The sequence below is a fragment of the Vespa crabro genome, chromosome 11 (assembly GCF_910589235.1).
Source record: "Vespa crabro chromosome 11, iyVesCrab1.2, whole genome shotgun sequence".
NCBI lineage: Eukaryota > Metazoa > Arthropoda > Insecta > Hymenoptera > Vespidae > Vespa > Vespa crabro.
The window spans coordinates 1097501-1125000 of record NC_060965.1 but is presented as its reverse complement, the minus strand read 5'-3'; the positions used below and the strand labels follow the sequence as shown (position 1 = coordinate 1125000).

Here is a 27500-nt window from a genome sequence, read left to right as displayed (position 1 = left end):
ACTTCCTTTTTTATTATTGTATTTTTTTTTTTTTTTTCATCGAACCCATGCTCCTCCCCCCTCCCCAAACGACCCAGCCACCATTATTTAATCGACAATGTTTGAATCCGGATAAAGTTGATACACGAACAATTGATCGATCGATAGATCGTTCTATGGATAAATGGATAAATAGATAGGTCGATCGATCGATCGATCGATCGGATCGGATCGGATCGTTCGACGTTTATCGTGTCGTTACATTGCAAAATCACGAAAAATAAATGGGAAATGAACTGACGAGGAATGCGATCCAAGGATAAAGCGTTAAATAAAAACAAAAACAAAAAAAAAAAAAAGAAAAAAAAAACTATCATAGCCATATTTAACGCTTTCGTAGAATTACAAAGAAAAAAAAAAAAAAAAAAGAAAAAAGGAAAGATAAAAAAAATTGTAAAACAAATTTAACAAGAAAAAAAAAAGAAAAAAAAAAGAAAAAAAAAGAAAAAAAAGAAGAAAAAGAAAAATAGGCAAACGACATGGAGCAGCAGGGTCGGTGATCGTAGCAGAAAATTCGCGAGTACGAAGAACGCGCGTCGTGCGTTAATTAAATCGTCGTTCCTACCGTCACCGATGTCCCTCGTTTACCTAAACGACTCTTTTTAATCATCGTAGAGAGGTTGTTATCGGTATCGCCGAGCTGGGAACGATAGTAAAATTTTCCTACGTTGTAACACCGCACAAATTCTCGACCTGCTCGTAAATTTTCCTGGGCGCATAAACGACGAGTGTCGGTTGCTTTCGTGTCTGCGCTCGTTCGTTCAGTTCGTTCGTTCGTTCGTTCGTACGTACATATATAGTACGTTCGTTCGTGAGCGTTCGGCGATTTTTTTCAAAAGCGTTTCTACGTTCCCTGCGTTTATCAGGCTGGCCACGTACGAAACGTGCGAGAGCGTTTTGGAAATGCGGAAATGTGGAAACGTTCGGTTGTACGCATCCGGTGGTCCTACTACTACGACGGCCAGGTGAAAAGGTGTGGTCAAACCAAGAGAGATGAAAGGGGCTTTTGATGGTGGTAGTGTTGGTGCTTGTTGTTGTTGTTGTTGTTCTTGTTTTCGTTGGTACGCGCCCGAGGACTTATAATTCTTCTATGACAACGACGAATAAACGGTTGTATTCCTGGATCGTCTCTCCCTGGACGGCTACAAAATACTCAGGCCGCTTGATTGCTACTAAATTGCGAGTGTCACCGTACCTACACTCTGACCCCGCACTGTTCACTGTCCCCTCTCCCCACTCTTTCACTCCCTCACTCTCTCTCTCTCTCTCTCTCTCTTTATGTGTAAACGTACGTGTTTTATTCCAATTCTTGTTCCACCACCTGCCATCTCCTCGTTCGCTTCGTGACTGTTTTTAATCTTAAGACGACGGAGATGATACGTTACGCTTCTATGACGCGGCACGTAGAGGACGCAAGTACATGAGTATATAAATAAATAAACAAACATCTTATGAGTAAAATCGAACAGATTTCATAATCATTGTGTGTGTAAATTTTTGCGAGTTGATAGAAAAAAAAAGAAAAAAGAAAAAGGAAAAAAGAAAAAAAAAAGAAAAAAAGAAAAAAAAAAGAAGAAGAAAAAGAAAGAAAGGAAGATATTTTTTTTTTTTATCGTCGTATTAATAAAAGGTTAAAAAAGAAAAAAAAAGAAAAAGGAGATAGAGAGAAGGATAAGTTATGGGTTGGAAAAAAATAGAAAAAAAGAAGAAAAAAAAAAAAGAAAGAAAGAAAAAGAATTTGAGGGATAGTACGGTATCCCCTTCGGATATTCCTCACGAAAAAGGCACCCTCGTACCACCGCAATCCTCTCTCTTCTCCTCGGACAATTTCTGAACGGGGGCAGTTCCGACGTCGGGATTTCTCAGGTTTTCTACGACGAACACGGCGCTATTTTTCAATCGCCATTCGAATCCCACCGTAGATCGTAGAGATCGAATCTCGGCTACCAATATCACCTACCCTTCTGACTCTTTGACCATCTCTACCTTTTACCACCATCTTTCTCTCTCTCTCTCTCTCTCTCTCTCTCTCTCTCTCTCTCTCTCTCTCTCTCTCTCTCTCTCTCTCTCTCTCTCTCTCTCTCTCTCTCTCTCTCTCTCTCTCGTACCTTCCTCACACGTGCTATCTGTAAAGGGAGAGAATCCGATCGATGGTTACCAAAGCTTTTATTCGTCAACGACGTACCTTGGCAAGGACCCAGTCACCAAAAAAAGAAAAGAATAGAAAAGAAAAGAAAAGAAAAAAGAGAATTGGATGGAAGGACCGAAACCTTCATCAAAGATATTCCAGAATCTTCCACATCACTTTCGTGTTTTTTTTCTTTCCTTCTCTTTTCTTTTTTCTTTCTTTTTTTTTTTCTTTTGTTTTTCTTCTTCTCAAAGAAATATATTTCCCCGTTCATTTTCATATAATACGATTAATTTCCAATTAATTAATGTAATTTATAAAGGTAAACGTTCCTTTTTTTTGTTTCTTTCTTTTTTTTTTTTTTTTTTTTTTTTTTCTAGGAGAAGAATGCGAAAAAAATAAAAGCCACAAAACATTATTCTTTGTCTTTTTCTTTCTATCTTTCTTTTTTTTTTTGTTTTTCTTCACTTCTCTCTCTCTCTCTCTCTCACTCTCTCTCTTTTCTTTCAACCACTAAAACTTACTTCGTGCTTTTCCAAATAAATAATAAATCACCATATTTACGGGAGTGAAATATATTGGAAGCTAGTATGGATCGACGATACATACCTCGAAAGTACATAAATATAGGGATCGATTCGCCCTATCAAAGTTTGCCTTAGTTGCACCGAAACCACGAATATATTCATGAACGATGTGTTCGCCGTCGATTTGATAGATGAACGTAGAAATGTTCGAAAAGTCTTTTCGCACTACTTTCAAAGTTATTACATAGGTACCTAATAAACGTTCTTAACTCACGTTTCCATCCCCATTTCATTTCAATTCTATGATATAATCATAACTTTATTTTTCTTTCGGTTCTTCCTTCTTTCACGCAACAATATCGTAATACTCTTAACCGGATAACGACTAGTTTAATCTTTTTCGAGAATAATATTTTAGTTTCAACCCTTATCCCCTCCCCCTGCCTGCCTGCTTGCTTGTCTGTCTCCCTCCCCTCATCCACTCACAACCCCTTCGATCTCTCTTCTGCTTCTTTCCCTCGTATTTTTCAACCCTTTCACCGCATTACCTCTCCATTTACCGTCGCATGTAGGCGCGATATATACACTTGCGTGTTTGCGATATACTCGTGCGAAAAAAAAAAAAAAAAAATTAAAGAGAGAGAAATAACTCGCTCGTTTCGTCGAATTGTTAACTACGTAAATCTAAAAGAAAGTTGAAACCATATTCTTACCGGTATTCTTAATTAAACCGTTCTAACATCGTTTAGCTAAGCCAGTACACATACCTATGATTTGCTTTAGCACGACATTTAAACTGAATATTTACAAAAAGTAAGTTACCTGCGCAGTCTCTCTCTCTCTCTCTCTCTCTCTCTCTCTCTCTCTCTCTCTCTCTCTCTCTCTCTCTCTCTCTCTTTTTTTCTATATTCCACTTTTCTCGTACTCCCTCGAGAATTCAACTTTTTCAAGTAAAAAGCTAAGTAGTATCCCCGTCCTTTCCCCCCTCTCCCCCCTCGAAGAAGCCACCACTTTTCTCGGAGTTTTCATTTCTCCCGATTGTTTCACCCTCCTGTTCCCTCCACCACTCTCTCACTCTCTCTCTCTCTCTCTCTCTCTATCTCTCTTCCTCTGTCTTTAGAAGTACGAGACAATAAGAATTTTAAGGATCACCAATGCCGAAGTAGAAGTCAAAGAGCTTCACGATACATCCATTAAAAGACGGCAACGCATAGCGAAAAGGATCGACTTCGAGTGGCTCGCCATTGTTATTCACCTCGTCCGTCCCCACCTTCCCTCACTCACTCACTCACTCTCTTTCTCTCTCTCTCCCTCTCTCTAACTCTCTTTTACCATCACCTTTCCAGTAGCTTTTTTCCCTTCCTTCTTTCGAGCACTCAGGTCGACGAGCAGAGTCGAGGTCCGACCTCATCAAGATATTAATTTCTTAGTCACTTAACTGCACGCGACGTACTAACGCGTCTATTGATTTTCTCAGCTGCCCCACAAAGAGCTTACCCCTCTCACTCACTCACTCACTCACTCTCTCTTTCTCTTCCATAACATCGCGAAAAGCAACGAGAAGTACTCTATAGCTCTTCTATCCTATCCTATCCTATCCTATCCCATTCCATCCTATTCTATCCTACAACAAAACGAGAATGCGTATATACGCGTGTATGTGTCGTACGTGTGTGTGTGTGTGTGTGAGCGAGAGAGAATTAACAAAAATAAAAAAATAAATAAAAACCAAAAAAAAAAAAAAGAAGAAAGTAAAGAATGGAAAAGATAAAAAAAAAAAAAAGAAAAAAAAACATTCATATAAAAAATGAAAAAAAAAAAAAAAAAAACAAAAAAAAAACAAAAAGGATACTCATAAAACACTTCTTCGTTTCTTTCCATTTCTGTTTTGTTCTTTTTTCGTTTTTTTCGGCCCTTTTCATTCCCCATACTAGAAAACTTTTCAGCGGCATCAACCCACACCTCTTTTTAGCATCACCCGTCACAACGACCGGCACTGGAACCAGCACCAACACCAGCAACATCACCACCATCACTGCTACATAACATCAGTACTATCATCGGACCCGGCTGGCCGCTTTTCTGGAAGCCATCTCGTTCGCCGCAAGAAGCTTTCTAGTTGTTTTCTTGCGTTCTTTGAAGGCGAGAAGACCCGCGTGTCCCTATGCAATTCAATTATTGTAATGTGACTCCCACGTCGAGTGACACCGTCTACCGGTATTCCTCTCTCTCTCTCTCTCTCTCTCTCTCTCTCTCTCTCTCTCTCTCTCTCCCTCTCTCTTTCGCTTCTTCTCTCTATTTATCTACCTACAGTATACACCTCGTGGCTAAAACCATCTTCCCTATTTCTATCTCTATCCCTCTTCTCTCATCCTCTCAACGTTCTCTCTATCGGCTTTCTCCGTATTTCCTTCTTTTTTTCTTTTCCGCCTCCCCCAACCACCCCGAACTTTTATTCTCTCTTTCTCTCTCTCCCTCTCTCCAAACTTCCTCTACTTCTTCCATCGCCGTTCTTAAAATGCAGTAGAGGTATTCTTACGGTTTCTACTTATCTCTGCAAACGCTCTCTTTCTTTCTCTCTCTCTCTCTCTGTATGTCTTACTATTTTCTTTTTTAAAGATTATTATTGTCAATATTATTATTATTATTATTATTATTATTATTATTATTATTATTATTATTATTATTATTATTATTATTAAAAATTCACAAAAGAAGTATGAATTATAAGAGAGAGAGAGAGAGAGAAAGAGATTTATTTTTTCGAATTAAAAACAGAAAAAAAGAAAAGAAAAGAAAATAGTAAAAAAAAAAAAAAAAAAAAAAAAAAAAAAAAAAAAAAAAAAGGAAGAAAAAAGAATAAAACTCATGTAAAGTCTCATAAATTTCTATTTGCAATAAAATTTTGAATAATATTTTTTCTCTCGACGTCATGCCTGAACGTGCAATCTACGTGACAATTTCACAGTAATATACGATAAACGAGTCGTTACGTCGCTTCGTTTTATAAATCAATAAAAAGAGAAAAGGAAAAAACGGAAAAAAGAAAGAAAAAAAAAAGGAAGAAAAAAAAAGTAAAAAAGGGAGAGAGGGGGAAGGGAGAGAGAAAAAAAAAAGGAAAGAAAAGTCGTCACGTGAACTTATTGTCAGTCGTATACATAGTTTCACCTCGTTTTGCGGGGAAAGAAGCAATGAGCGAAGGGGGGCGGGGAGGGGGGATGGTTGCCTTTCAACAGTGGTATACAAGTCTTTGCGCAAGAGAGGCAAAGCCGACTTTATAGCTCGTTCTTTCTTTTTCTTTCTTTCTTCTTATTTTTTTCCTCCCTCTCTCTCTCTCTCTCTCTCTCTCTCTATTTTCTTTTTCTTTCCTTTTTTATTTTATTTTATTTTATTTTTTTTTTTTTAACACCGGTTGCCCTCGTTTTATTTCTCTTTCGAACGAGTTCACGAGATTTCGTGGTCCCTTCTGTTCCAAGTTAAATTCTCCTATCCCCCTCCCCCCCACCACCTCCACTCTTTTTCATTCTCTTCCTATCTATCTATATATGTCTGTACATTTCTCTTCCTCGTCAACGGTATGTCAACGCAAAGAATAAGAGAAGATTTTGTTGACTATGCATCCGGTTAGGAAGAGAAAAGGATGCGCATTCATTCTCATATCTCTTTCTCTTTCTCTCTCATACATACATACATACATACATACATACATACATACATACGTATATATACACTGAGAGGGAAAGAGAGAGAGAGAGAGAGAGAAAGAGAGAGATTCTCTTTTCGTTTCTTCTTTTTTCCTCTCTTCTCGTGATATTCGCGTTTCGGTCTGTAGCGATTCCAAATGGATATCTAACACAATTTCGCGTAGCACTCGACTAGCAAAGAATTGTATAAGATTCGGTTTGCTCTGCACGCTCCTATAAGTTTGTTCTCTTTCGTCTAGCAGTCTAGAAGACCGCTTCTTTTATTCCTTAGTCTTCTTTTTCTTTTTCTTCTTCAGTAACAGCAACGGCAGCAGTAACAACGAAACCAGAAGCACCAGCAGCTCACGACTTCATTCGTTCGTTCGTTCGTTCGTTCGTTCGTTCAAAGTCCGAGAAAATGTACGACCGATTCTAACCGTACGAAAAGCGATTTCTGACGTCGATACAATGGCAGAATAAGATTCGATGAACGAGAAGTGAAATACGTTCCGCGAGATATACGTCCGCCTCGTTTCAAATGGATTTAACCGTTTTTATATATCCATTCCTTCCTACTCCACCAATTGTCCTCCCCATCTTTTCCAACGTTAACCGAATTATTATATATATATATAGAGCTAAAATATCTTTTACGTTGTTATACAAAAGATAGGAAGGTAATAAAGTATAAAGGATCTTCGTGAAAAAATTACTTTCCTAATGCTGACTAGCTGGAATGAAAAAAAAGAAAAATGAAAGTTTCGAAAACCTTTCTAAAAAAAAGGAAAAAAAAATTGAAGAAATGACTACTAAACTATCTATCTATCTAATCTACCTAACGTACCAATATCTATCTATACCAATATCTATACCAATATCTATACCAATATCTATATATATATATATATATATATATATGTAATATACGTAAGCAATGTTCGCTCGGGTAAAAAAGTTTTAGGTTCACGGTCGAACTGGTACGATCGACGATGGATCATCATTGAAAAAATTTCAAATAAAACGAGCCATTGAACGTCGAAACGTGAAATCCTAAAGATTTGTCTGCCGAAGAGATAAACGTTCTCTCGCGTTACCTCATCGAATATTCTATTCGGACTGGGGAAGCCGATATTCTTCGATCTCCGTTCGTTCTCTCTCTCTCTCTCTCTCTCTCTCTCTCTCTGTCTGTCTTTCTCTCTCTGTCTCTCGCAAAGTTTAGAGGCGTGTAGCTACCTTTAGGAAAGCGCGCACGATTTATTTCGACTCGACGAGAGCCCGCGAGCGTTTATCTAACGCGCCTTTTGATAGCGTGCACGAAAGGTAGAATAAAGCTTCCCCAAACCCTTCCCCAAACCCTTCCCCCTCTCTTTACCCCCATCTACCTGCCCGCCTGCCCGTCGGCACCCCCGCTATCCTTAATTATCAGATCCGTTCGTAGTTAGTTTCGCCGACCGGTGATTCGAGATACGAATTACCTTTCGAAATCAGCCGGTTTCTCGAGATCGAGGCATCGATTTTAAAATGGTTCGCATCGAAATTATTTAACTTCTTCTTCCTCGTCTTCCTATTCGTGTCATTTCTTTCTTTCTTTTTTTTTTTTTTTTTCTACTATATTTGTATCGAAATTGAATGGAGAAGGAAAAAAGGAATACGACACGAGAGAATCGCGCGTCATATCGAAGGGGAGTAAAGGCCTCAGTTCTCTGAAACGATGTTTAGCAAAGTAAAAAACGAAAAAAAAAGGAATAATAAAGAGAGAGAGAGAGAGAGAGAGAAAGAGAGAGCGTTAAGGAGTAGCGTGACGATAAAAATCACGTAATTTCTTCGAAAGCAGGTCGTGATTGCGGAGAACGACGGAGACCAACCCTCTCGAATTCGATTGTATAACGCAAGGTACACGAGAGAGAGAGAGAGAGAGAGAGAGAGAGAGAAACCGATGACGAAGCTGCTCGACGATAGTTAGGGGCTGTTCGTGATTATAAGTCGTGGTTACGACGATGAATAAGACTGATTGACGAGTCTAAAAGAACGAGGGAGATAGAAGAGACAGGTAGACAAACTTGGATTAAATGCCATTGAATCATTCGAGTGTCGACGATTTCCCCCTCCCCTCCCCTCACCCCTCCTCAACGTTAGTTCTTTCGTTCGTTCATTCGTTCGTTCTTCTACCCACTTACTTTCTTTCTTTTTTTCTTTATTTCTTCTTCTTCTTCTTCTTTCCTTCCCGCCTTTTTATTCTCGCGTCGAGCCGATTCGAGAAGTTTTAATACTCATGAACGAACTAGGACGTTCGCCCACGTAACAGCACTCAGCAAATTTTACATGACGCAAGCATACAACGCGGCCCGCCTCGAAATTTCCCACTAACCATGTTTGCACATATATGTATATGTATATATATGTAGATACTTGGAAAAAGGAAAACGTTCGAAGGGGAAGAAAGGAAGAAAGAAGTTTCGAAACTCTTCCATCTCTCGATCGATCTTTTAAAATCTATCTTCGGCGAAATCTTCAATCGTTACTTTTTCGAGTTACTTGAAAAAAAAGAAAAAAAAGAAAAAAATCTAGCCGAATGATAAATTCGTGCGAAGGAATGAAGAAAAAAGAAGTAAAAAAAAAAGAAAAAAAAAAAAAAAAACCTGTTTCGTTTTAAAGCATTAACATTGTTCCACTTTAATTAATCGAAGTTGTACGATGATTGAAAATGTTGAAATTTGTGAACGAAGGTGAGGATTGAGATGAGGGATATGTAGGTAGGTAGGTCGAATAAGTTTTGTTAGTATATATATGAGGCTCCAAACTAGCTTGGGATCGTGCACTTCTCTTACAGAGTTTGTCAGCCTCTCTATATATATATACATATATATATATATATATATGTATGTATGTATGTATGTATGTATGTATATATGTACATGTATATACATATATACTTAATGTATGGAGCCAAGCGCGCGCGTGTCACTCGATTGACGATGAACCAGTTAATTATAGCGATATCGCGGCGCGCGAGTCTCATGAAAACAATAGCTTTGTGCTGCCGTCAGGCGTTACGCGACAATGGTCTCGAATATCTGCTAGAACACCGTACTTGCCGGACACGAAATAATTGGGACGTAATCGCCCTTCAACGATGGTTCAGACATTGTGCTTGTAACATTTCTATGATGGCGAAAATTATAATGGGAGAATGACGGAAACGATTTTTATTAAGGATAAAGAGGAAGAATAAAAGACAAAAGACAAAAAAAAAAAAAAAGAAGAAAAAAAAGAAAAAATGAGAAAAAAAGAAAAAAGAAAAAAAAAAAAGAAAGAAATTGGAAAATAATTCGATCGATAAAATTCAATAATAATGATATTATTTAAAGATAAACAAAGGATACAAACGTTAATGTTTATATTCGTCTTGATCTTTAATTACGTAAAATTCGTAAACGAGTAATACGATGATTAAGTTTGTCGTCAGAAATTTCACCACTTGGTAAAACTATAACGAAAGAATAATTACGAGTCATTCAAACTACACAAGACAGTGGAATTAAAACTGAGACATCTCATTAACCGGACACACGTTTATTTAACTGTCTACTACTAGAAAATGAAATTCTTAGAGAAGCTTTGATTAAGGGAAAGAAAGGACGGACGTATAACGTGTATATATGTATATATATATATATATATATATACATATACACTTTGACCTTTTTCCATTTCTTACGAAAGGGGCTATACGTTTCGACGTAAAGCTCAACTCGAAAGACGACGAATTCGAGAGATAAGGAATAAACGAAAAAGAAGAAGAAGAAAAAGAAGAAATGCGGTAACAAAATGTTTACCCCCTCTTCTTTCTCTTCTTCTCCCCCTCCCTTCTCTGTTACTTTTATCCGTCGTTAAACGATCACATCGATAGCCACAAAGTGGCTGGTCACCACCATCAAGTCGGATCACTCTAAATTCAGGAATCTAACGATAAAGATAACTATTTCTCGGGAGTGTAAAACGAAGATAAAGAGATGTATATGTTTATATTTGATATTACGTTTCTTACGAAATGTTCGATAGTAAAGATAAATTAATAACCGATTAAGTTAACAATTTCCGTAATACCTAAGAAATCGTTCACTTCCACTTGTATATTTTTATATGTGTATGTTTGTAGTATATTTACTAACTTCGTGTATCGCCATTAATAAAACGATTAGACTGTCCTCGTAACTTAATACATACATATATATATATATGGTTGGAAAAAATAATAGATTTATATTGAAGTTTTATGAATAAATGATATAAATGATATGTAATAATTATATAATAATAATTAATAATAATAATAATAATAATAATAATAATAATAATAAAAAAAGGAAATAAAATAGTCTGACATTATATTAGATGAGAATAAAGGACGGAGACAAAAAAGAACAAAAGAGGAAAAGAGAAAGAGAAAGAGGGAGAGAAAAAGTAAAAGATTATCGAAACAATGGATGTGTCTCGTCCCGTTGCCTAATCAAAACTAAACCGATGACGTGAGTTATGTTCGATTAGACGTATACGTACATACGTACCATTCATCGGCAGTCAAACGATAGAAAAATGTAAAAGTGTCAACTCGAGGACGAATAGAGATCTCTCTTTTTCTTTCTTTCTTTCTCTCTCTCTCTCTCTCTCTTTCTCTCTTTTTTCTACTTTTCTCTTCTCTTTTTCTTTCTCTTGGCAAAGGTGAAAAGACGTCGCACATGTATTTATTCAAAGCTATGTGCCATACATATATCCCTACAGCAGTTAAAAACTAACATGCCTAGCACACATATAAATACACACACACACACACACACACATATATATATATATATATAAGCGTAGAGAAAGGTGGCAGAAAGCTTTTCTGGAAAACTGGGCCGTGATGGACATAGAGAAACGCAATATCTATTAGTGGCCAAGCCAATGAAGTCGAAAAACAATTGCTCTCTTTTACTCGATCGACGGTACAAAAGGAGGATGAAGAAGGCATGGGTTGGGGCTGGGAGTGGTGGGGGAGGGAAAATGGGTAGATAGGTGGAAGGGAAAGAAACGGGAATAACACGTAGAACGAACGGCGAATGGACTAACATAGACAGCTAATGGAAGAGAGAGAGAGAGAGAGAGAGAGAGAGAGAGATAGAAAAAGATGGAACTATGGGATATGCTGGAGAAACGAGAGAAAGAATGAGCGTGAGAATGGTGGTAGTGGAAGAAGAGTTCGTTCGTTCTTTCGTTGGTTGGTTGGTTGGTTGGTTGGTTCGTTCGTTCGTTCGTTCGTTCGTTCGTTCGCTTGCTCAGTCTGCGAAGCATCGGATATAGGATCTCTATTAAACAGACCGAAATTCCCTGGGAAAAATCACACTCTGCGCTATTGGACTGATAGGAACTGACGGTCCATGAAATGAACATCGGTCCCCATGTACACCCTTCTCCTTCTCCTTTTCCTTTCACCGTCCTCCTCCCTCAGTCTCTTTCTTCTTCTTCTTCTTCTTCTTCTTCTTCTTCTTCTTCTTCTTCTTCTTCTTCTTCTTCTTCTTCTTCTTCTTCTCTTTTCATTTCTTCTTCTTTTTCTGTCATCGTCCATCCAACGAACGAACCTATTCATTCTATCTGATACATAAACGAGACGAGAATATCTTCTCTCTCCTTCGAGTGAAACGGTTACTACTTCTTGAAGTGTTAACTCAAAACTGGAACGTACGAGACAAGAAGAGGTAAAGGAAGAGGAAGAGGAAGAGGAGAATGAGACACAATAACATCGACGATAGCGAGAAGAGTCCTAAGCGGTTGGCAAACCTTTGTCCACTTCCTCTACTCGACAAATTTCCGATGATACTTATTTCCAAGAGAAAAGAGAGAGAACTGTTTCCGAGGCTAAACTCTTAACCGATATTTTTCAGTGGTTCGAGGCAATGATAGTGATTCGTTGTTATGTTGGTTGGTTGGTTGGTTGGTTGGTTGTTACTAAGTCTTCATCGTGTAAAAAAAAGAAGATAGAAAGAAGAAAGTGAAAGACAGAGACAAAGACAAAGAGAAAGAGAGAGAAAGAGAGAGAAAGAGAGAGAGAGAGAGAGAGAGAGAGAATAAACTGCTTTTTTCTACCTTGATCGAAAGAAGGATCTACGAAGAAATAAAAGAAAAATAGACGAATAAAGACAGAGAGATTACGGAGAAGATAGAATTGGATCTAGAAGTCCGATCGGTAGTACGTTCGCCGATCGACGAAATCGAGACCTTAATCAGTTATGGTGGACTTTGCCTTGGGCATTTTATTGCCAAGGGATCTTTGGCTTTCGTCGAGCTTTCGCTAGATACGTGAGCGATAGAAAGGAAAAGACGTAACGTCGATTTCTTCCTCCTCCTCCTCCTCCTCCTCCTCCTCCTCCTCCTCTTCTTTTTCTTCCTCTTTTTATCTTTCTTTTCTTTTTTGTTGTTTTTGTTTTATTCCTTTTTCCTTTCTCTCTATCTTTTTTGTTTTTTTTTTACAGATTTTCTTTTACCATCCTACAATGAGAAATTCCTTTCATGATAGTGTGTCCGATCAATATATTTTTCGCGACGATTATTTTATTATTTGATATTATATATATATATATATATATATATATATATATATATATATATATAAATAATAGGTAATAAGTATTATTATAGCTAATAAAAAATTAAGATACGCGAGATGATTTTACTTTTCTTCACTTTTCCTATTGTTTCTCTCTCTCTCTCTCTCTTTTAATTTTTTAAATAGTACAATGAGCGAAGCACATTGGAGAAATGATTTCTTTTTTTTTTTTTTTTTTTTATTCCTTACTCTCTCGATTGTTATCAATTCTTTCATAAACGGTAGACATTCGAGAGAATAAGAACAATAGAGAGAGGAAGAGACAGAGAGAAAGAGAGAAAGAGAGAGAGAGAGAGAGACAGACAGATAAAAAGAGAGGAAAAGTGAGAGAAATAGAAATAGAGATAGAGAAGAGCGTATGTAGTACGTTAAAATGTGCTAATGGAAACTCGTAAAGGTAAGCGAGCAAGAATGGAAAAAGGAGATGGAGAGATGGAGATGGAGAATGAGATGAATGCGGCATGTACCGTGCCGTATCGTATCGTATCGTATCGTATGTTACGTATGTATGTATGTACATATGTATATATATATATATATATATATATATATATATATATATATATATATATAACTAGGAATTTCCTGTCGCTTTAACGTTATTCGGCACTGTCTCGTGTCAACGTCGGTTTGCCCCCTGTACAGAAAGAAAACGAGACAGGTAATCTAGCAAATTGTTTATCCCAGTCGAGCGCTGTTCTGGACAACGTGTAAAACGGCATGTACTTTTTTTTTTTTTTTTACTATAACGAGATAAAAAGTGACGAATCCCTTTCGCCATGTCCATTCTGTACGAGAAATTTGAAAGAAGAATAAGAAGAAAAAAAAGAAAAATCAAGGAAAAGTATAAAAGACTATCGTATGGAGAACGTGTACAACAAATTTTTCTTTGCTTCAGGATAGAAAAAAAGAAAGAAGAATTGTGTGTGTGTGTGTGCGTATGTGAGAGAAAGAGAGATTCGTTTAAGTGATAATAAAAGAAACGAAAAGATTGATCAATCGAAATTCGTGGACGTTTAAAGAGAAATAGAGAAATAGAGAGAGAGAGAGAGAGAGAGAGAGAGAGAGAGAGAGAGAGAGAGAGAGAGAGAGAGAGAGAGAGAGAGAGAGAGAGATGGAAGGATAAGATTCGTCGGAGAAAACGAGAAAAGTACGTTTACCTTCTTTGCAAGAAAGAGTCACATACATATACACACACACACACACACACACACATATATACACATACGCGTGCACACAGTCATACACAGAGAATGGCACCGATCCGAAGCATAATTTATGATAGGTTCGAAGGGTAACATCTCCGGTTTAGGCGTCTCGCCTTTCTGATTTCCGTCATGGAAGAGTGCATTTCGCTTCGTCGAAATTGAGAATCGTCGATAGGAAATCTCCTGGCAATGAACTTCCCACCCTTTTTCCACCTCCCATATCGTCGAAGATCCTTCGTAATGATCGTTTTATATTCGAAGGAAAAAGAGAGAGACAGAGAGAGAGAATAAAAGTATTTCGAAGGGAAACTTAAAGCGTTAGTCGTCCGTGCATTCGATTAAAAAAAGAAAAAGAGAAACTTTTCCAAAAAGGGATTTTATTAGAAAGAATTTCTTGCCCCATCTCAAAAAATAAAGAAAAAAGGAAAAAAAAAGAAAAAAGAAAAAGAAAATCTTTTCTCTCGTTTTTACTCGAAAAGAAGAAGTTAATGAACGTGTGTGTCGAGTCGTTAAAAAAAAAAAAAAGGAAAAAAGAAAAAAGAAAAAGAGAACGAACAAACAAACAAAAATGAGAATAATGCAGTGGACGATGTACGTACAGGAAGGAAAAAAGAATAAGAAGAAGAAGAAGAAAAAGAAGAAGAAGAAGAACGAACGTACGAACGAAAATATATGCCAGGGTGGTTAGAGAGTTTACAACATGGTCGACGATTTACACACCAGAATGTGGTGGGCGGGAGGGGCGGGTAGGTCCGGGTAGGGGTACTACGAAACAGTGTTTTGTCGAACCCAATCGTACGGTGTTGTAGGTGTCGGAGTAAAGGTAAGAAAACGCGGTGGTTGGTAGTCAGAGAGCGTGCTATTGTTGTCGGTTGTTTCACGTTTTGTCGATCCAACGAAGAGTACCAGTACTAGTAGTAGTAGGTAGGAGGAGGAGGAGGAGGAGGAGGAGGAGGAGGAGGAGAAGGATGAAGAGTAGAACGAGAAAGAGGAGAGAAGAGAGAAGAGGAACATATACATACATACGAGTTGCTTTTTGTTCGATGACACGCGAGTATTTTAACCGAACTCGGTCGGATTTCGAAGCCATCCTCTGACCGCTTCTACCAAAAAGCTTACCGTATTGTCCGTTCTCGTGGTCGAACGAAATTGTCCTCTCTCTCTCTCTCTCCAAATAGCGAGAGGGAAAGAGATAGAGAGAGGAAGAGAGAGAGTAACATGAGCAAACGACATTCCACGGTCTTTGTACGCGTTCCAATGAAACGCGAGATAAAATGGTTCACGGTTTTGATCAGGTTTTCAGATAGAAAACCTACAAAGTATATAATACCGCGAGATTGTCTTCTCAAATTCATGAATCAAAGAGGTTATGGAGTTTACAGTAGAAGTTGGAGGAGTAAAGAGTAGAAGAAGGGGAGAGTAGAAGAAGGAGGAGAAAAAGAAGAAGGAGGAGAAAAAGAAGAAGGAGGAGGAGGAGGAGGAGGAGGAGAAGAAGGAGGATGAACAGAGGTATAGCATCGTAGGAAAGGAACCTTTTTAAAAGTTCCACGTTGGCTAGAACATTTCTCGCTATGCAAAGCGCGCGGACGTAAAAATTTCTTAAAGGTATAGGAAAATATTCCTTTTAGTTAAGAATTCTCCGACCGACTTTTTACGTCCTAAGGTTGTTCTTAAACTTTCCAAAGGTTTAGATAGAGATAAAGATAGAAAGAGGAAAAGAAAGAGAGAGAGAGAGAGAGAGAGAGAGAAGGAGAGTTAGGAGGGAGGAAGGCAGGCAAGTTACCAGCAAGTTACGTAAATCTAAAAGTTTCGGTGCAAAGTAAGTTACCAGGGCTGCCGTTCCTCTTCCTCTTCCTCCTCCTCCTCCATCTTCTTCTCCTCATCCTTCTACTTCTCTTTCTCCTCTTCCTCCTCCTCCTCCTCCTCCTCCTCATCTTCTTCATCGTTCTTCTATTCCAACGCAACGTATTGTCCCGTTCGAGGACACATGGAATATTCTACCTTTCCACGAGCGATAATAAACGAGGATCTTACAGAAATCTTTTTTCTTTGCAAAGCGAACCTTGCAAATGTGTTTTTCTATTTATTTTTCCCTTCTTCCTTTTTCCCTCGGCATATATACACACTGGGCGCTCGTTTCCCTTTACAACGATATACATAATCGGTGTAAAAAAAAAAAAAAAAAAAAAAAAAAAAAAAAAAAAAATAAAAAAATAAAAAAACAAAAAGAAAAAGAAGAAAATACCTCTTCATGTACACATACGAATAGCGTAAAAACAATGTGAAGCCTCGAGGCGCAAGCATACTCTCTCTCTTTCTCTTTAGTTCGAAACATTTCGATATAATCATCCGGTCCGTTGTTGGCAGCCCTTCCTTTCCTATCCTTCAAATGTTCCTCTCGTCCGTTCCATCTACGTTATTCGATATTTGTTTGTGTCTCTTGTTTTTTTTTGTTTCTTTTCCCTTTTCCTTTTCATCCTACGCACATTTTCCATATTTCTCTCTCTCTCTCTCTCTCTCTCTCTCTCTCTCTCTCTCTCTCTCTCTCTCTCTCTCTCTCTTTCGTAACAGACTTTTCATATATTCGTTTGACGTGAGCTACCATCCGCGTCACGTCCACGAACTATGTTTCTTCTTTTTTCTTTTTTTTTTTTACTCATCAAAGCCTGACGGTGCCAGTATTTAGTAGAACGATTCGTTTTTCTGTTACTCTTTTTTTTTCTATTTTTTTTAGTATCATTATTATTATTATTATTATTATTTTTTTTTTCTTTTTCTTTTTTGTTTTTTATTTTCTTCTTTCCTCGCAATTCAGTGCCCCGCAAAAAATTCTATCATCGCGAGAAAAAAGAAACGAAACATCGATATCCATAAAACATAATTGAATTGGAATTTTTGAAGGACATAATAACATATCAAGCGCGAAACCTTTCGTTGGGGGATAGATAGGAAGGAAAAGGAAAAAAAAAAGGAAAAAAAAAAAGAAAAAAAAAAGAAAAGGAAAAAAATAAAAAAGAATGAAAAGAAAAAGAAAACGAAAAAGAGAAATAAAAGGAAAGAGAGAAAAGTGTTCTATAAATATTAGAACTTAGATAGACAGATCGAGTCGTCGTGGATAAAGGAAACGTGCTGAACATAAATTTCTCGATAAACGGATTGGTATACGAGGCATTCTTTTCTCAGTTTCCTGCAAACTGTAGCGCGAAATTCTTTTCGATGTTGAAGAAAGAGAACATGTAAGGGAATAAGAAATAGGAATAGAGGGAGAGAAAGAGAGAAAGGAAAGGTTGTAAGCTAGCGTAACAGTGAACGCTTGGCTCAACGTCAATGTAACATGTTCTGCAATATCTTCTCAAAAGATGATTTTTATCCGCGGTCCGTTTCCTATGAGAACGAACGAATTGAATCAGTATGACGAGTACAAAGGCGACAAGAAGAAAGCGATCCTTCGGACTGCTGAAGAAGAGTTAGTTTTTTGTTTCACTTTTCTCTCTCTCTCTCTCTCTCTCTCTCTCTCTATTTCTATCTCTATCTATATCTCTATCTCTCTATCCTTTCTCTTTTGCAAAGGCTATTTTCTTTTATCAATGTAAACTTAACTTTCGAACCGAAACAATGTCCGACATATCGCGTGGGAATATTCAAGAAATAAATTACATATATACACGCGTATCTCTATATATGTAACTAAGTACATATGTACGTCTACAGGATGGATAATTGCGTACTCGAAAACGAGAACGAAAATAATAGGGAATTTTCGAATGGGGCATTAAAATCTTTCGATCGCTACGGCAGTACGCTTCCCATCGCGAAGGAAAATCTCACCTTTTGGAGGAGAAAGAAAAAGAAGAAGAAGAAAAAGAAGAAAAAAAAAAAAAAAAAGAAAATGAGAAAGAAAAAGAAGAAAAAAAGAATATGTGTTAGAAATAGATATTATTATACGTGAATAAAGTTAAGGATAAGGATGGAGAGAGACTGATCCCACTCACCCTCTCACCAACAACCACCATTGCTACCTATCAACATCACCACCCTGTTCCCGCCTTTCCCTTCCCGAGTGAAAACATATTGTGCGCCGGTGGTGTGGTACTAAATAGAAGGCCGGTGGTTTAAACGAGAGTACAGTCTAGGCTGCCTCCAGCAGTCCTTCCTATCAGATATATCGTTGGCTCGCGCGTATATTTCGGGCTCCGTTATTATTGAGGGGTAGATTTCATCGTGAATATTTATGAGAGTAGTTCTCCCGGTTACTCGCACCCTTGGACTTCCCTTTCCAGTCACCCGTTAGGAGTACCTACCTACCTACCTACCTACCTACCTATCTACCTACGCCGCTACTAACATACCATCCACCCTTCCACCCCATTCTACCCATCCTATTCACCTACCAACCTATCCACCACCATCGGCAGTTTCTACTATCGACTCTCTTACCTTACCATTCTCGACTTCCTTCCTATCTCCGATTCTCGTTTCGAGCTCGATCGTCTTAGCTATATCATCTTTACAAGATTTCGTGCGAGTTGAAGAAAGAATGAAAGAAAAAAAGAAAAAAAGCCGATGGAAGAAAAGGAAATAAATAAGATAAGCCGTAGAAATTAAATCGAATCCACTTTTGGTATATTACGATGATAATACGACGACTGTCGAGAAAAAAAAAAAAAAGAAACATAAAGTATTATATAGAATATATTATTATAGATACGACGAGTATGTACGTGTATACGATCTTATCGAAATTAAATCGAGACACCCGATATTACTCGTATTATAATACGACGATAATACCGAGAACTATCGAAAAGTAAATTCTTGTAAATATTTTATAATAAATTATTATACATATAACGAATATATACACACATACACACACAGGATTTTATAGAAATAGGCAAATTTCGTTTTTCCGTCTTAGAAAACTCTTTTTTGAAATAGTTTCGACGTTACCGTTTGATAAGTAAATGCACAGATGCGTTGGCACGCTTCAAATAGCAGTCTCTTCTAAGGCGAGATATATACGAGATATAGAATCTTACGAGGATGCTTCCTTTACGCGAATGTACACAAACTAAGCGAAGGAAGGAAGGAAGGAAGGAAGGAAGGAAGGAAGGAAGGGAAGGTAGATATCTGCAGAAGATCCTTTGACGTAGGGTCCGAGCAAACATTTTCGATGGCTTAATGAAAACAACGTACACACGATAACTCTGGCTAGGAGGAGAGAACACGTAATTCTGCATCCCCGTTGGCCAGAGAGACAGAGAGATAGATAAATAGTTAAAAACAAAGAGAGAGAGAGAGAGAGAGAGAAGGAGTGAGAAGGGTGGTTGTTTCCTTCCGTGCATTGTTTTAACCTGGACCCATGTAACTGGATAAACGAGTAACAAAGAGAAAGGGAAAGAGAAAGACAGATAGATCGATAGGTAGATGGTTAGATGAATCGATGAGGGTAAAAAAGAGAAAGAGAATATCGATTCATTCGCTTGAATTCGAAGGATCTCTCTGTCTCTCTTTGGCTATGTGTTAAACCTTATTCTCCACCCTTCTCTATCTAACACTCCCTCTCTCTCCTTCCTTCTCCGTCTCCCTCTTTCTTCCTCCACGTAAAGCCCATTCCGAAATGGTGCTCGGCAGACCAGGAATGGCCGTTTGGCTGGCGAATGCAAACGAGACTGCGAAGATATTGTCGTCGGTGCATAATCTGAGTTCAGGCAGAGCCAAGGAGCCGGACAAGAGATTTCCAGCCGTAGATCGGTTAAGGACGATCGAGGGGTGGTCGATGAGAAGCCGAAGGGAAGAGGAGAGTTGAAGGGTAGTAGGTGTGTGCCAGTGGAAAGAGGGTGGCCAGACACGTAGCGAGACTACGGTGAACGAAGTAGTCGAAGAACAAGAAGAAGAAGAAGAAGGGGGAAGGAGTTAAGTTTAATAGCATCGTATGTAGATGCCGTTTGCGGTTTGCCGTGTGGGTAAGTTCGAACCTGTGTGTGTATGTGTCTGTGTCTCTCTCTCTCTCTCTCTGTATATATGTGTGTGTGCGTCCGAGAGAGAGAGGGTACATAATCGTGATCTCTCTCTCTCTCTCTCTCTCTCTCTCTCTCTCTCTGTTGCTCTTTGGTAAGCCAAATGCTTTGGAGGCCTTGCAAAGACGAAGGAGAGGTAAGAGGAAGGGACTCGATTATTGCCGTATTGTGGCGGATTCAAACCGTTGACGTATTGTCGGCCAGTCCGAGCCCAGTCTGCCGGCACAATGGACGGCATTAATGGACTAATGTTCTATGCCACAAAAGCGCTTGACTTCCTTCTACGCTTGATGTTAACAACGCACGGGTTGCACAATTCCCTATCATCAAAGTGTACTTAAGTAAACGTCCTTCCTTCCCGACAAACTTTCCCTTCTTCTTCGTTCTTTCACTTATTGATACTGAACACCACGTTTCATCGGCAAATAATTTTCTTCTATTTTAAGTCTAAGTATATATATATATATATATATATATATATATACTTGTTTTTTATTGGGAGAGAGAGAGAGAGAGAGAGAGAGAACAAATATTTAAGGGTAACTAAATTTTTAAGAAAACAATAACTTTGATATATATTCAATAAGTCAAAAGTATAGTTGAATTATGCTAGGAATAATGACAAAGTTCGAAGAAAACGGAAGGAAGGAAGGAGAGATGGTGCTAAAGCGACAAGAAATCTTTGTGTTTCTTACATAGAACAAAATGGAATCTTTCCATCAAAAGTTTTTAAAGGATCTTTCGGTTTAGCTTATCCATCTCTTCTGTCTTCGGAACGTTGACGTTTCTCGATCGGTCAGGGAAGAAATAAAAAAAAGAAAAAAAAAAAAAAAAGAAAAAGAAAAGAAAAAAAAAGAAAAAGAAATAAGGAAAAAGAAAAAAATAAACAAGAAGAAATGTATTCGAGGATAGATCGAGTTAGAAATTGATTGACAAAAAGGATCCGATATCTGTGATCGTTGAATAATATTAGAACTTTCTCATTTACGAGCTGATAATAATTACTGCGAAATATCGTCTCTCATTCTCCCACTCCCTCTCTCTCTCTCTCTCTCTCTCTCTCTCTCTCTCTCTCTCTCTTTTTCTCTCTTGTTATGTCGTTGAACCGTAAAATTATTTCCTCTCGTAGCAAATTTCCTATATCAAAGAATGACAAAGAATCCTTCCGCGTGCGTGACCGCGCTTAATCCAATTCAGAAAGACACTATCGCGAATGATTTATACGGCTTACCAGAGAGAGAGAGAGAGAGAGAGAGAGAGAGAGAGAGAGAGAGAGAGAGAGAGAGAGAGAGAGAGAGAGAGAGAGAGAGAGAGAGAAAGAGAAAAAGAGAAAGAGAGAGAGAGAAAGAGAGAGAGAGAGAGAGAGAAATGGGTAGAAAGCGAATGAAATAAATCACTTGGACATCGAAGTGATACTTTCCGTGGGAATTACGTGGTTCGGCGTTATTAGATTCAAAAGAGGAGAACACGCGAACGATAGAGAATATATGTGTCCATGTCAGTATATCTATATCTGTATTTGTCTGTATGTCTATGAGAGTCTATGTGTGTGTGTTTGAAAGAGAGACGATTACGATCGACGTAAAACGGGTACCGGTAATATTAATTAACGTGAGTAGTCGAGATACTTGACCGTATCCTCCTTGGTCTGTGTTTCAGTGGTTGATAATTGCTTTCGTAGATTTCAACGAAATGGCCCTGAAGCCGCTTGCTGAATCGGTGAACGGGAGTTTAAAACGGACGTATACCGAAGGGTGAGAGTCCATGAGCCATCGATATATATATATATATATATATATATACATAGAGAAAGAGAGAGAGAGAGAGAGAGAGACGACAGTATGGCTGTAGATGGAAAGTGAAGCTAGTTCGCGAAAGCCGGATATGTGACGCCACATCCGTTCGCAAGCTCTGAATTCGAGCCAGGGTCCGAGAGAATTCAGGGAGGGAAAGAAGGGAAGAAGGGAGAGGGATGTACTACTACCGCGCGATTCCAGCAAGCGGATTAATTCGGGTTTCCGTTTTTACGCGATTATACGAGGTAGTTTCGGGGAGATTAGCTCGTAATTTTAAAGCCATTTCTCCGAACGATTTTATGAAGTGTACAACTATGTTGTATCTCCACCATACCCTACCGTATCCCCAGCTCCTCATCCTCGTTCTCTCCCTCTCTCTTCTTTCTCTTCCTTTCTCGCCCATCTATTTTTTTTTTTTTTTTACGAGAAAAATTAATTAATTACATTTACTAAGGAAATCGTCGGACAGAGTTACCCACTTCGATCCTCCCCTCCCTCTTATATCTCACTTCTACAACACGTTTTCCATATTTCACTTGCCCTCCATCCCTCCCTTCCACCCTCTTTCCCACCCTCTTTCTATTAGAACATATTAGAATTCTTTTTATCGAGGGTTGGAAAAAGAAATGAATAGGAAAACAACCAAATAGGGGAGTTTGAGAGAGTTTAGTGGAGGGAGGGTGGGAGAGAGAAGTGCCTGGGAAACGACAAACTTACCTTTCATGAAAAATCTCGAAATTATTTTCTTCCCGAAGCTTACGCGCTTCTCTCCTTTGCTCCCTCCTCCCTTACATCCTCGCCCCACCTCGCTGCTTCTTCGCCACCAAACGAAACCTTCCCTCACCTCCCACCCCCACCCCCGGTAATAACTCTTTCGCACGGAGAAAAGCTCTCGAAAGAGATTCGAATAGGTTTTTGCCGAACGTGTTTTACGTGGATAAGTAGATACGTAAGAAGAAGGTATTACGATATTTCGATGTTAGGGGAAGAAAAAAAAAAAAAAAGAAAAAAAGAAAGAAAGAAAGAAAGAGAAAAAGCACACATACAACTCTTCTTTTTACGATAATCTAAAATGCAATTTCTCCCTCTCTCTCTTTCTCTCTCTCTCTCTGTCTCTCTCTTTCATTTTGCTACTCTACATCATTTTCCATCGACTAGGGATCGTTTATGGTTCCGGTGCTATCGTGCTTATCGATGAAGAGGAAGGGAGAATCAGAACGTTTTAGGAGAAAGAAGTAGACGTAGAAATAGAAGAAGAAAAAGAAGATGAAGTAGAAGAAGAAGAAGAAGAAGAAGACGAAGAAAAACGATGGAAAGTCATTTCAGTTCCGACGGAACTAGCCGCCCCCTCCTTCCTCCCACCCACCCTATCTCCCTTTCGTCGTCCCTTTCGTATCTCTCGCGTTTGCTACCACTCCGCTCTATCCCTTTTTTCTCTCTATCTCTCCCCCTACCCTTCTTTCCTCTCTTTCCACTCTTTCTCTTTCTCTACGAAAACGCGTACTTGGGAATATGTGTCTCGAAAAGAGATCGGAAACTCCATTACATACGGCCGAACGAGTTTCTTCGATTCGATTTCGTAGTTCCACGTTTCGTCCTTCCTTTTTTCCTTTCCTCTCTGTTTCTCTCTCTTTCTCTTTCTCTCTCTACATATATATATATATATATATATATATATATATATATATATATATCTTTGGCAGACACAATCGGTCCAATGCCTTCATACCGAACTGCGTGTCTCTAACGATCGAGTACGACGACTTAAAAGGCATCGGATATTAGCGTAGCTAACGGCACAATGTATTTCAGCTTTTTTTCTCTCTCTCTCTCTCTCTCTCTCTTCTAAACCCCTTCTTTCTACCAACTCATTCTATAGAGTTACATGGAACTCGTTTTGTCGTTGAATAGTTTACTTGCGTTCGTCATTTCCCGTGCTTTTCGCGAGATCATCCTACCGTAATCGACGTTGAAACGAGTATAAATTTTACGACGCACCTCTTTCACGACTGTATATGCAAAATTCGTGACTGTCGGGAAGAGAAAGAGAGAAAGAGATTGAGAAAAAGCAAGAGAAGAAACAAAATGGAGAAAGATCCGTCAACGTAACGTTGTTAAATAACTCGGTCGTTACTTCAATATATTTTCTCTTTTAAATAATCCAATGCTTTTATATCATAGAATGATAGAAAATATATTAAATGCATAAATATATATGTATATATATATATATATATGTATGTACGTACGTATGTATGTATGTATGTATGTGTTTATCGTAAAAGAGATTTTAAAAGCGACTGAACTGATCGACGTCTCGCGATGGACTGATATTATCCTTCATCAAAGTCATGTTTATAAAATGATTAAGAGTATTCATTTAACCTTCGACTCTGTCGATCATATTTATACAAGCAAGTATATATACAGTAAGATCAATCGCGCGCGAATACACGCTTCTATTTCAACAAAAAAAGTTTCCTTTCTATTTTCCTTTCTTTTCGAATTGATCTCTCTGCCATTGTTTGCGTCTCTTTCATTTCTCCATCTTTTTTCTTTCTTTCTTCCTTTCTTTCTTTCTTTCTTTCCATTTTGGGAAGCGATTTACGTTTTAACAGAAAATTAATCGACGTACGTACATATGCACGAATGCCTTGCGATTTGTTTTAATCTTTATTCAAAAGGGGACTTAGTAAACGTTTTCGCAACGTGGAAGGTGAGCAGAGAGAGAGAGAGAGAGAGAGAGAGAGAGAGAGAGAGAGAGAGAGATAAAAGAACGACAACGAAAGCAACGTACGAATTTTACGATCGGAACGAAGTTTTTAATAAAAAGTGCCACGTTAATACCGCGTCACGCTTGAGTATTTATTCCCTTTTGTCGGATAGAAGTTTTCCGAATATAATAATAATAATAATAATAATAAAAATAACAATAATAATAATAATAATAATAATAATAATAATAATAATAATAAATTAAAAAAATAAAAAAAAAATAATAATAATAATAATTTCCTATCAATATATCAATCAAGAGCGTGCAAACAAAGAACGATTTTTCTTCAGATTGTAACGTTACATCGAAAAACGAAGATTAGTTATTTATTATTAGTAATTTTTGTTCACCGTTCCAACGTATATTAAAACGCTTCTCAATCGAAAATATATATATATATATATATATATATATATATATATATATATATATATGTATATTCGTATTGATACGAGAACGATAGGATGGATAGAAATATTTGTTAGGGTTTAGGATTAGACAGGGTGAAAAGCGACGGTAAGTTACAATTACATTGTAGGCATAACCAACATCATCCAACCGTAAGCAAACACAAACAAATAGAACGAATGGTTAGCCTGCTAAAATGTAATCCACCGATTGCTATGCGACATCCTTGCTTGTCTCTTATGTAACCAAAATTTGACAAACATACGGATGAATACATACATGCATACTTCCATATATATGTGTATATATATATATATATATATATATATATATATATATATATATACACACATATGTACATATTACATATTGCATATATATTCCGAATGGACGCGACATTGTTTTCCATAGTAAGAAAATTCAAGTAAACAGAAGTATACGAAGAATCCAAATGTCGAATTTCGTATCACGAATTGTCATTGATCAAAATTAAAAATTATTATCGCTAAATCGTTATGTCTCGTTTATTAAAATCTAATAGTATAACTTACGATAATCTAATAGGATTACATAAAGATAATTTTTATTCTGTCGGTCTATAACGGATAGACAAAAAAAATTCGATGCGAAGTAATAAGAGTCTCTTGTACGCGTATCGCGTATATGATAGAGATAGAAAGAGAGAGAGAGAGAAAGAGAGAGAGAAAGAGAGAGAAAGAGAAAGAGAGAGAAAGTGGGAGAGATAGAAAACAAATAAAAAAAAGAGAGAGAGAAGGGAAGAGGGTGGTTGCACTGAAAGTAGTGGGTTGAACGAAGGTGTGTTCGAGAGGGACGCGAGTACTCTATCCGCGGTATCTATCCGATTGGACGCTCGCCAAATAGCGTGTATGCGTTCGCCCTTTGCTTGTTTTGAGTTGGATGTATATAGGGATTGCTCCCGTTGACGTGAAGCGAGTTTGTCTGCATTCGGGCAACCACCGGATGGCACTGGCTAGAGAGGAGGTGGAAGAGAGCTAGGGTATAGTAGGAGGACGAGGAGGATGAGTATAGGAGGAAGCAGGAAGAGGAGTGAAGAGGACGTAGAGGGCGTGTCTGATGCGGCACGAATCTAGCGTAGCGGGGAATACGTACGTACGTACGTATGTGTGTATGTATGTATGTATGTATGTATATATAGGTTACACACATCCGTCTCTCCGTGAATTTACATACGAGGAAGGGTTGCCAGATTCCAGAACGTTTTTCAAACCTCATACCCAGGGCGATTCGCGTCACGTGAAACGCGTGTACCGACGCTTACAGCTGGATCAGCCCAAATCTCTTTTCCTTCGAGAGCTATCCTTCCTCTCTCTTCTCTCTTTCTCACTCTCTCTCTCTCTCTCCCTCTCCCTCTCTCTCTTTCTCCCCTTCTTCTCCTTACATCAGAAAGTCGAAGGAAAAAGGATGTTAGGATTCGCGAACGATAGGAATGGATATATTTCGTGTATATATATATATATATATATATGTATATATATATATATATATTTATCGTCTGTCCTCGTTTAATCGAAATATACGATAATATAAGATATTTGACGAATAAAGAGAAATATATTTGTCAAATGAGATTTTATAATACGTTAGTTGGAACATACGGCGAGGTAGGAAAACTCATTTATTATTTTCTCGTTGGTTAAATTCTTACCAGTTTGAATTTTGATTTGTCTCTTGGATGTATAAAAAAGATAGGTACAGTTTAAAGAAAGAAGGGAATAAGGGAGGAGAGGGAGAAAGAGAGAGAAAGAGAGAATGAGAGACAGCCAGAGAGAGAGAAAGAGAGAAAGAGAGAGAGAGAGAAAGAGAGAGACAGGGAGGTACAAACACAATAGGTAAGAAAAAGAGAAGGCAAAACGGGAATAAACGGGAGTAGGAAAAAGAGACAGAGAGAGAGAGAAGGAGAGAGAGAAAGACAGAGAGAGAGAGAACAGGAAAGTTCCAGCCACCTGCGCTGCCATTTTGTAGCGCTATTAAAAGCTAGTTTACAAACGTTATCCTCAACAACGACGATACAACAAGGATCGTTATAGGTAGGTACGTATCTGCAGCTGGTAGAACGATCGACCACCGTGTCCTATCTCTCTTCGTCCTTCGAAATGATCCTTCGTACTTTTTGTAGCATCCCTAAAAGTGTATTCCAAAGGGAAAGGAGGAGAGGAGGGTGGAAAAGGTAGATCATTTGTTTTTGCTTTCTTTTTTCCTTTTTTTTTTTCTTTTTTTTTTTTTTTAA

The 27500-nt window shown here is 38.1% G+C and overlaps 1 protein-coding gene across 16 annotated transcripts in view; it reads right to left on the bottom strand.

The window, feature by feature from the left end:
- LOC124428213 (tyrosine-protein phosphatase Lar) overlaps positions 1-27500 on the bottom strand; it is a 488512-nt gene that overhangs the window by 234086 nt on the left and 226926 nt on the right. The window lies entirely within an intron of this gene.